We start from the raw sequence: 9,829 nt of genomic DNA, 5'->3' as shown, positions 1-9,829 counted from the left end.
TTGGCCATCCACTTTTACCGTTTGCTGTGCCTCCAGTCACAGTTTCTTAACAGTGAGCGGGATCTTACCAAAGTGTGTGCTTTTCTGTGCTCAGCAATCACCGCTATCACTCATTCCTTTGATCCAAGACTTTCAAAGAGATGGGGAAAGTTTCTTATTTGACTCCAGGGCTTGGATTCCAACAGAGAGAGATATAAAGACAGAACAAGGAGAATTTGGATATGTAGTGTTAATGCAATCAGATAACTGAGCTGTCTGATCAAACGTTGCCAAATTGACCATGTCATCTATTGAATTCATAGACATCTTTTGCTCAATAAATGTAATGTTACAGAATTTTATTGTAATGCTTAATAAAAAACCAAACAAACCAAAACTGCATTATTCCGGCAAAGTTCAGTTCAGGAGTATCGTTTTCCCTCTAGCATTTCTTTTTATGGTAAGAAATAGCAAGTAGTGTATTTCTGGTTACAAATGCTTCAATTCAGGATGTGTGACCAGTTCTGCAAGGTAAGCTTGAAGAGTTTGAATGCCGTCAAGAAATACTAGAAATAAAGGAAATTCAGAACCAGATTCAGAACAGATTTTGACTACTGTTAACTATTTTCTTGGTTATAGTGAAATTATAAAACAACTACAACTTGAAAACTTTTATATCAGGAAAGTAGCCCCCTACCCCATAGCTGTCCTCTCCACACACCTCGGGAGCTTTCACATCATCGGGGGTTATTGCCAAGCAAAAGTAGCCAAGTATCAGAGCTGAAATCTATAGAAGAAATGTGAGATTTTCCCCATAAGTGTCACTGAAATTCATGCTTGTGAAACTCGAAAGATAAACTTGATAAACTCTCAAGAGTAACCTGATGCCTCTTTAGAAGGCAAGGTTGAGGTTCATCACTGGAATACCACTGAAATCAACATGATTATAATTATTTCTCATTTTCACTGGTATATCTCAAGTCAAAAGTTTATGTAATTGTCATGAAACCGCTGGGTGAATATGCTCTGGCAAAAGTAAAATGCTTTTAATTTGTTCTAGCAACCTTTCTTAGTTTTCCTAACTACCAGTCACCTGAATGAGTAAATTAAGAAAGGATGCAATTCCATTTAACAAGCCCATGTTTAATTCAGACCTTTAGCTCATGCAATTTTAACTCAGGCTGGGCAAGCCAATGTAGTATTTTGCCTGTCTAGGTCTTGCAGTCATCAGTAATAAACTGCCAAAACCAAGGGAAGTTGATCTGAATGAACACGACAGGCATTTAATAAATTAGAAAAGAAAGATTAAATAGTTGAGGACTCTTTCTGCAACTCAAATATAAATCTATTTGAGATCTTGGTTCAGGAAAACGTGCTTAGACTTTCATCCTTTTATTTTCCTGTCACTGATAGTTCTACAGATTAAGGGCAATTCAGAAGCGCATATGAAACTGCTGTCAGGAAGAATAAAACCTCCACATTACTAACAAATAAATTGATATCAAACACTCAGTGTTTCATTCATCTGTTTAACAAGATGAGAATTCAGGGCCCTTGAGTCCTTCTGTTACGATTAATACTATCACTGAAGGCTTTTAACAACTGAAAGAATAGAGCAGCAACACCTTCTGTGTAATTTTATAAGTTAATGTTGTGATAACTCTTGCTGGCATAATAGAATGAATGCTTCACAAATAATTAGTAGATGTAAAGCTTTGGAAAAAGGAGATTGATGATAAATGTGAAAATACCCCCAATCTTGTATGTTCTCAGTTTTTTTCTTGCTGGTTTCCTTGTGGTATTTTGAATAGACTCTTTTTCTCCTGTGAAAAGCATCATATCTAATTCCAACACTCTCTCCAGGAGCCCATAATGTCTGAGATTGACTACTAAGTTGTGAAATGCTAATGTACACTGTGTTCTTTGGCTTGAACCAGATCAGCATAGAGATGCAGAATCAGTAACATTTCAAATGGAAGCCTGATGGCTGTTTTGATTTAGGACAGATAAGCACACCACTATTTCTGTTCAGGAAAGTTTTGCTCAATGTGATCACATTAGAGCGCAATAGGATTCAGCAGCTCTAGCTATTAAAGTTAATGACTGTAGCCACTCAGAAAATGCAACCTTATCACCAACATCCACTGAGTAATGCAAAAAAAGCAAATAACCCATGAAGTCAAGTGCAAGATACAGTCAGGCCAGTCCTCAATGAGAACAGTGAGAACTCCATAAATTCTTTTATGCTAAAACCACAGGGAAGAAAGTTGTCCTCTTCACTCTATGTTGGCCATCCCAGTGCTGAATTGATGCCTTTGGCCTGCATGGAAAAAACCAAAACCTATCAGCATATTGTAAAACTGGTTTTTTGTGCCTGTAGCTTGTATCTCTCTGTCTACTTTGACAATATAATTGCTTGCATGAGGCACATGCGCTGTTCCTTGCCTAAGAGGCTATTATTAGATGCATGAAATCAGTTAACAGGCTGTGTTTTCTAAAGCCTACCCCATTCTACAGAATACTAAACAGTGCAGGATACAGGCTAGCAAAATGCTAGACTTTATATCGGGTCTCTGCTGTTCTTACATTCCCTGGAAGAAACTGGACTTACAGTGAGGAATACAAAGAGAGAAGAGGATAGGGACTGAGAGGACAGGCTGCAAGCAGTTATGTCCTATTAGACAACAAGAAGCTAAGTTTGAAAGTCATTGGGGTATGCAGGTTACTGGTTTTACAGACAATAGATCTAAAGAAGGTTACTAATCTGAGATGTGTCTGAAGGCATCCAATGAGAAGCCTCTTCTAATTTCAGGTTATGTCCTGAGCAACATTTAACTCCACCAAAAACACTATGCCTCCTCTTTACCCTCCTAACTTTGACAAATGCTCTTATGTTGACTTTGCTTGCTGTGTGAATTAAATTCTTTTAATCTCTGTTTGGGAAAACTGTTTCAGTTCCGTTTGTTCAAAAGTATAAAAATTCCACTGTGACTTTGTCAGGACTAAGAATGTGCCTTTTCATTATCTCTGTTTGCTAGGTATTGCTGAAAACGCAATGGCCGTACTAAAAAAAATGTGTCCATTTATGTTACTAACAGACTATTTTGTTGTTATTGCTGGAAAATTGCAACATGCTATTCAGGAGAAAATGGACTATTTCATGCAAGGATACTTATCATGTGAGCTGCGAATGGTAAAAAGCATGAAATAGGAGCACAGTGTGTTTCTTATTCCTGTGACCGCATAACAGACCAAGCAACCTGTCCCTAGCTAACGATTTGATGATGCATATACAGTGCCATAATAGCTGCACTGAAATTTTAAGGAACACTTTGCACAAATCTGTTTAATGTAAAAGATATTTGAGAGGGAACTGATTCATCTTGTGAATAGGGCTGAGCTAAGTTAATTTTGAGACTTAAAATGCTCAGTGGCATTCCAAGGAGTGTTAAGACTCATGGCTTTCTCTACAGTATTCTTATCTGAAGAACAGTGCCAGAGATTTCTGAAACAGGGCTCAGCTTCATCAGCAGAGAAAAATAAGTACAGGCACTGTGATGAATGCACTTAATCAGAAAGATGTCCTGTAACAAACAGGTGTACCTTAAATGGCAAAGTCAGCACGTCGACATTCGGCTGAGAATTAGTTCTTAGATGAATAATTTCCAGTAGGCACAGAAAGCAGGAAAATAATTGCAAAGACGCTCATTTTCTGCCTTAATAGATAACAGCCTGATCCTGTAAAATCTATGGGATTGTAATTGGATTTCTTACAATACGTGCCTACCTTGCTGAGGGTTTGGGCCCTGGAACTATGAATCTCCATGGTTTTACGTTTACAGCTGTTTTGGTTTGGTTTGGTTTATAATTGAGACACATGAAATTAGCCTCAGTTGGAAATTCTGCTGTTGCATGATGGCAAGTCACAGGGAAGACTGCTGGAATGCAAGGCTCCTCTGCTAAATCACTCTGCCATCAGCAGTGGGTGCCCTGTATAAACAGGCAGAGCTGCAAGAGCTGTTTGATCTGGCAGCCAGATACTCTTGCTTTTTAAGGGGCTGGAGCCTCAGCTGGAGGAATGTGAAAACTGGAATTCCTCTTGAAAAAAGGGAAGAAAATTTAAGCAAGGTCAGGAATATTTTTCAGCGTATCATTGCTTGTGCTACCAACAAAACTGAACACTGTAGAAGTTAGCAGATGTTTGTTTGCTTGGTTTTAGACATATGGATATCTTAATGTCTCTTTGAGTTTATCTTGGTCTTGACAGGTGACTCATACAGAAGAGGCAAGATCAGAAGAGAGAGACACAGGCAGCAGTGAATTTGGATTTCAGGTAGAACTAGCAGGCACAGATTTGTGGTCCATGTAACTGAAACTGCCATCACAGTAAGAAGGATATCAGCAACTGACTGGAAAGCCAGAGTGGGGAAAGGAACATGCACAACCTCACCACATCAGTCCTCCCATGCAACTGCATACTTCCAACGTGCTTGTGAATGGGATCAATATTTGGAAAATTGGCACAACGAACAAAGGATCTCAAAGCTGCCATCACAGGTGGATGTTACTTGGGCAGAGGCATGGGGCATCAAAGCATTCATCCTGTATTAGAGTTCAGTAGGAGTGTTTCAATTTAGTTCAGTGCATGCAGGTGGTAAGAAGGAAGGCTGCTGGGACCCCAGGACCCTAAATCTGTCCTGATGGCTGTTTTTACCAACGGAGAAGACCATCAGGCATACACTTTGCATCTGTTCAAGCTGTCCTAGACATTCATAATGTCTCTGACCCTAATCTACAGGACAGAGGCAAACAGACAGAGCAAGTGTTGAGGAGGAAAACAGAGCACGTGTTGTGCACCACTTTAGACATGTTTCACAAAAAAATGTACTGATGAGGCAGGTTATAATTTTATTTGCAACTGTAGTGACATGAACAAATCTTTTGAGCTTCAGTTTGTTACGCATTTATAGCTTCAGGGCTTTCCATTCTGTACAGATGTGCTTACCTTTGGATGAGATGAAAATTAAATGAGGTGTTTATGTCACTAAAACCTGAACATGTTGTCCCTGATGGGTGAAAGAATGTTTTTACACTTTGCCAAACCACACAACTACTGCTTTTTGGTGTCAAATTATCTGACTGTGCTTTACTTCTCTGTACTGTGTCTCCTTAATCTTCCTGGCAGACAACTTTCCAATTTTATTAGTACTATACATAAATCAACATCGTCTTGCACAAGTGGCTTGTATGAAACGTAAGCAGTACTTCTGTTTTTCCTGATAAACTATAAACACTGGCAACACAGCTGACTTTTAAGCTAAATTCTTACATCTGAGCTGTAATTAGATTAGAGGAAAACATTTGTACTGATAACTGTTCTGTTCTTAACTATAAGGAATAACATCATCAATATATCGACATCTATTTTAAGAACATCTGCAAGGCTTTTTAATATGGTTACATAAAACTTTAGATTTGCTAAACAATATTGTTTTGATAAGTGCCCACTTATGCCAAAAAGAACTTCTACCTGTGACTGAAATGTCTATGAAAAATATGTGTGAATAGAAAATCACTGTTGAATCTCAATGTTAGCAGCAACGATTGCTATAGTAGCTAAAGGTCATAACCATCAGAAACAAGGAACTCGGTCTTGCATTTTTCTTGGTAAATAAACAGTAAAGATGCATTTGTGCAACCTACAAATCAGTGAAATTGAAGAGGAGCGTTTTCTTAATACCCCAACTGCTGTGTTTTTACAAAAAAAAAAAATCTCAATCATACTGCTTGAAGACATGCAAAGCTAGCACCACGAGTGCCAAAAAATGTTAACTACTGCTGCAACAATGGCCATTTCCTGTTGCTTCTGCGTGGCTGGAAGCTCCACTGTTCTCTGCTTCTTCTCTGATAGCCTCTGGATAGAAACCTTGACTTTGCTTCCTCTGTCTCTTATTCCTGCTATCTCTGAAGCAGCTCACATTTCTCCAGTCTGTTCTAAGTTTCAGTCCAGGCTGTTGGTCAGAAGAGTGAATGGGTAAAATTTAAAACATTGTTGTGGTTTTGCCCAGCCAGCAATGAAGCATCACGCGAGTCTCTTGCTCACTGCCCCCCATCCACCCCCACCCTCCTTAGAACAGTCGAGGCCCCAGCAAGGTGGGAGAAAAAAAAGGATAAGCAAGGAGGTTGTGGGCATTACCAGAAATGGCTCCACACAAAACCATGACAAACATTCCACCTCAAAGCAAACTGCTTTTCCTTCTTATAAAGCATAATCCAAGGTTTCTTGTAATTGTTATGAGAAAATTAAATAAAAGCACAGCTGTTGAGTAAAGAACATACTGGGCAATCTTTCCAGTGAACAGCTGATCATTCTGAAGCTGTTAACAATTTTTGGCCATTAACTTCAAAAATAAAATAAAGAACTCTAGAAAAACAAAATGTCAAGAATTGTTTTTTGAATGAATACCTTGGATTGCTGGATTTGCAAACAGACTAGAAAATCAAAGGAGGAAGACTTGTTTTATCTCCTTTTTTTTCCTCCAGTCTCAGCTTACATTAGAACACAGAAAGCAGTTTGTGCGTGGTTGAACAGTACCTAAGGTTGGAGTTACTAGACTGCATTCAGATTAACTTCTGACTCTAATGAAAGACACTTTGGTCTAGAACCTCAGTCTTCTGAGACAGGAGAGGTGACCCTAACCAGGATGCCAACAAATATTTCAGAAATTTATGGCAAGTGTAACACTTGGACAAGAAAGAATGACATAAAAGAAAAATGCAATTGAAAGTAAGACCTCGTATGTCTTTTCCCACTATAGCTCCCTAAAGGCTTGACATTTAAGACATGGTATTTGTTAACGGTTTGAAAAGTGAACTAAAATTGCCTTTGAGTCCAAATATGGTGACTCCTAGTTTTGAACCATCACATTTTTGAGTTTCTGTAACAAAACTTATTTTCAGTTTGACTTAAATCACAGTTGCGCACAGAGAGTTTAAAAGACAGAAAACTGTTGAAGTCTTTGTTCTGTAACCAACTCCCAGTTGCCACACAATATATCTGTTTACACATTAATTTTGCAACCTCTGTTTTGCCAACTAAAAATGGCACCCTTCCCCACGTATTTATCTGCTATGTCTGAAAGAGCTATCAGAAAACCACCACAAAGGATCAGATTCCATAGCCACCAAGAGGAATATGATACTAAATACAGACATGTGTGTTACAGGTTATCCTGGTACACAATATTAGCGAGTTCTTATTTGCTTTAAGTAAATTATTTACTGATCTTTCATTAAGAACTTTGCAAACTAGTAAACTCAAGTTCCTGGGGATTAAATGAGTTTCAGCCTTGGATGAACTGAAAGTCACATGAACTATCTCCTAGGTGTTGATATACCTTGTCAGCACCTGCAACTGCATTTGGAAAAAAAATCAGATTCAAGGCTTCTTGATTTCTTTGAGAAAGTCCATCTTTCAGAAATCAGCACTGACAATATCAGTGTGTAAGAAGTTCGTGTGCAATGATCAGTTTGGCAGATTTTGATCTCTGCTTTTGCGTAATTTCTTATACTTGGACCTATTTCAAAATAAGAAGGACAAGATAGAATGTCCTTGCATGTAAGAATAATTGAGGAGTTGGGTGACCAAAGGAGTTCTGCAGTAATTAATATTGGGATTTTTTTTGGTGTCCAGCAATAACTTGGAAAGGGAGGGGAGCAATGAGATGTGACAGTTTGCTGATATATGAAAGTATTCAGAGTAGTGAGGATGAGGGAAGTTGTTAGAAAAGAGGTCAGAAAGACTTTATGAGTGGTCAATGAAATGACAGATAAAAATCAGATAAATCACACACATGGGAAAAAAAGTCTTGGCTTCCAATATAAGCAAGACTCTGAGCTGCAATTTGCCACTCAGGAGCAAGGTCTCGCTTCCATTGTAGAGAATTCAATAAACATATTGACTCGATGCACTGCACTATCTTTGAGCCCAACTAAATTCAGGTTTTACCATATCCAGTCCTTGAGTATTATTACTTACAGTTTAAACCACTAGCTTGCATGAAAAAGCCTAATGGCTTCCTAATACTCATCTCAAATTAAACAAATTTACATACCAAACTTGACCCAAGAAGATACTCAAGTATTACAACTTGTGCAGGAAGGAAATGAGATTTAACCTTTTATTCTGATTCTTAATGTTCTACTTTTACTAACAGCAGTCCATTCATGCAGCACTTAGGGTGCTGAGCCTGCAAACTGGTGAGCCACTCCAGCTCCCACTGAATAAGCCCTAATGAGATTACTCAGCTTTCAGGACGTGCTAAGCTCCGTGAAGAAAGGGCCCAAAAGAAACAGAGTAGTATTTCCATTTTCTTTTCCCTTCCATGAATCAACTGAAAGTATCTAGGCTAAAGAGCCTAACTTAAGCTACAGAGGAGTTTTAAAGAGGATTTCAGTGAGAGAACAGTAGCTAAAAAGTCACAGACAAAAAGGAAAAGAGATACCAGTGCTAATATATATTTACTGTTTAAAAAAGACATACATTTCCAAGTACTGAGAATTCCCAGCAAAATAAATAGTTTCTGCATGTGCAACTGAATGAAATGATGAATACTTTCCAGCACTTGGTGGGGTTTTTGGCTATGATAACTTTTAACAATTAAGGAGAAAAGCTTTTACTGATGAGTATGAATTAATCCAATGGACAAAATGATTGAAAAATTATCAGGAAAATAATGCCCTCAGTTACCCATGCAGCAACTATTTGCCAGATAATTTCACTTGAGTCAAATAATAATTTGGTTGCTTCCAACAAGTTGTGGTCAATGGAGTCCAATCCAGTTGGTGGCTGGTCACGAGTGGTGTTCCCCAGGGCTCAGTGCCGGGGCCACTCCTGTTTAACATCTCTATTAACAATATAGATGAGTGGATTGAGTGCATCCTTAATATGTTTGCAGGTGATACCAAGTTGGGTGGAAGTGGCGATCTGCTTGAGGGTAGGGAAGCTTTACAGAGAGATCTAGATAAGATGGATGGCTCGGCCAAGGCTGAGGCCATGAGTTTCAATAAGGCCAAGTGCTGGATCCTGCACTTGGGCCACAACAACCCCCACCAGTGCTACAGGCTTAGGGAGGAGTGGCTGGAAAGCTGCCAGGCAGAGAGGGACCCCGGGAGTGTTGACTGACAGCCAGCTGAACATGAGCCAGCAGGGTGCTGGGGTTTAGTTTGCAGCTGAAATAAGCAGAGCACTGTTACTGTACACCACATTCTCACAATGTTCTGGCTGTTTTCAGTTAAAATCTGTGATGATCTCCGGTGTGTCACTCCTCCAATATCATCCTGCCTGGCACCTCGCACAAGCATCTCCCACGGATGCAAGTGCTCTTACATGACAAAGTTAGAAGTTCAGACTCACCTTAGCACAAAAATGAAGCAAACAAAGCTTTGGTCTGGGTTGTCTGGATGTTTTCAGTACAAATATTTGCACATCTGCATTTTTATAAATTAGGAGCTCCCAGGGTTTTTGGGAACAAGCTCCACTGAAGCACGAAAACCAGCACTTGTTATCCCTGATGAAACGTGGACAGTATTATCAGTATTATCAGATAGCAAAGCAAGCTGAGACTCTATGCAATCATGTGCATCAGGGATAAGAACTTTGGAGAGTTAAAAACAATCCTCAGTTCACTGATGGTACAAAGACACCTTTCTGGTTTGGATCTGCTACATGAATCAGTAGTACTGCTGCAATTGCTACAGCAGCACTTATTTACAAAGCAAGCCAGGCAGGCTGGGAAAACTTTGCACATCGTAGTTGAAACAGACCTTGAATCCTTCCTGGTGAAAGAGA

Source organism: Colius striatus, chromosome 3 (assembly GCF_028858725.1).
Source record: "Colius striatus isolate bColStr4 chromosome 3, bColStr4.1.hap1, whole genome shotgun sequence".
Lineage (NCBI taxonomy): Eukaryota > Metazoa > Chordata > Aves > Coliiformes > Coliidae > Colius > Colius striatus.
This window is presented reverse-complemented; position numbering follows the sequence as displayed.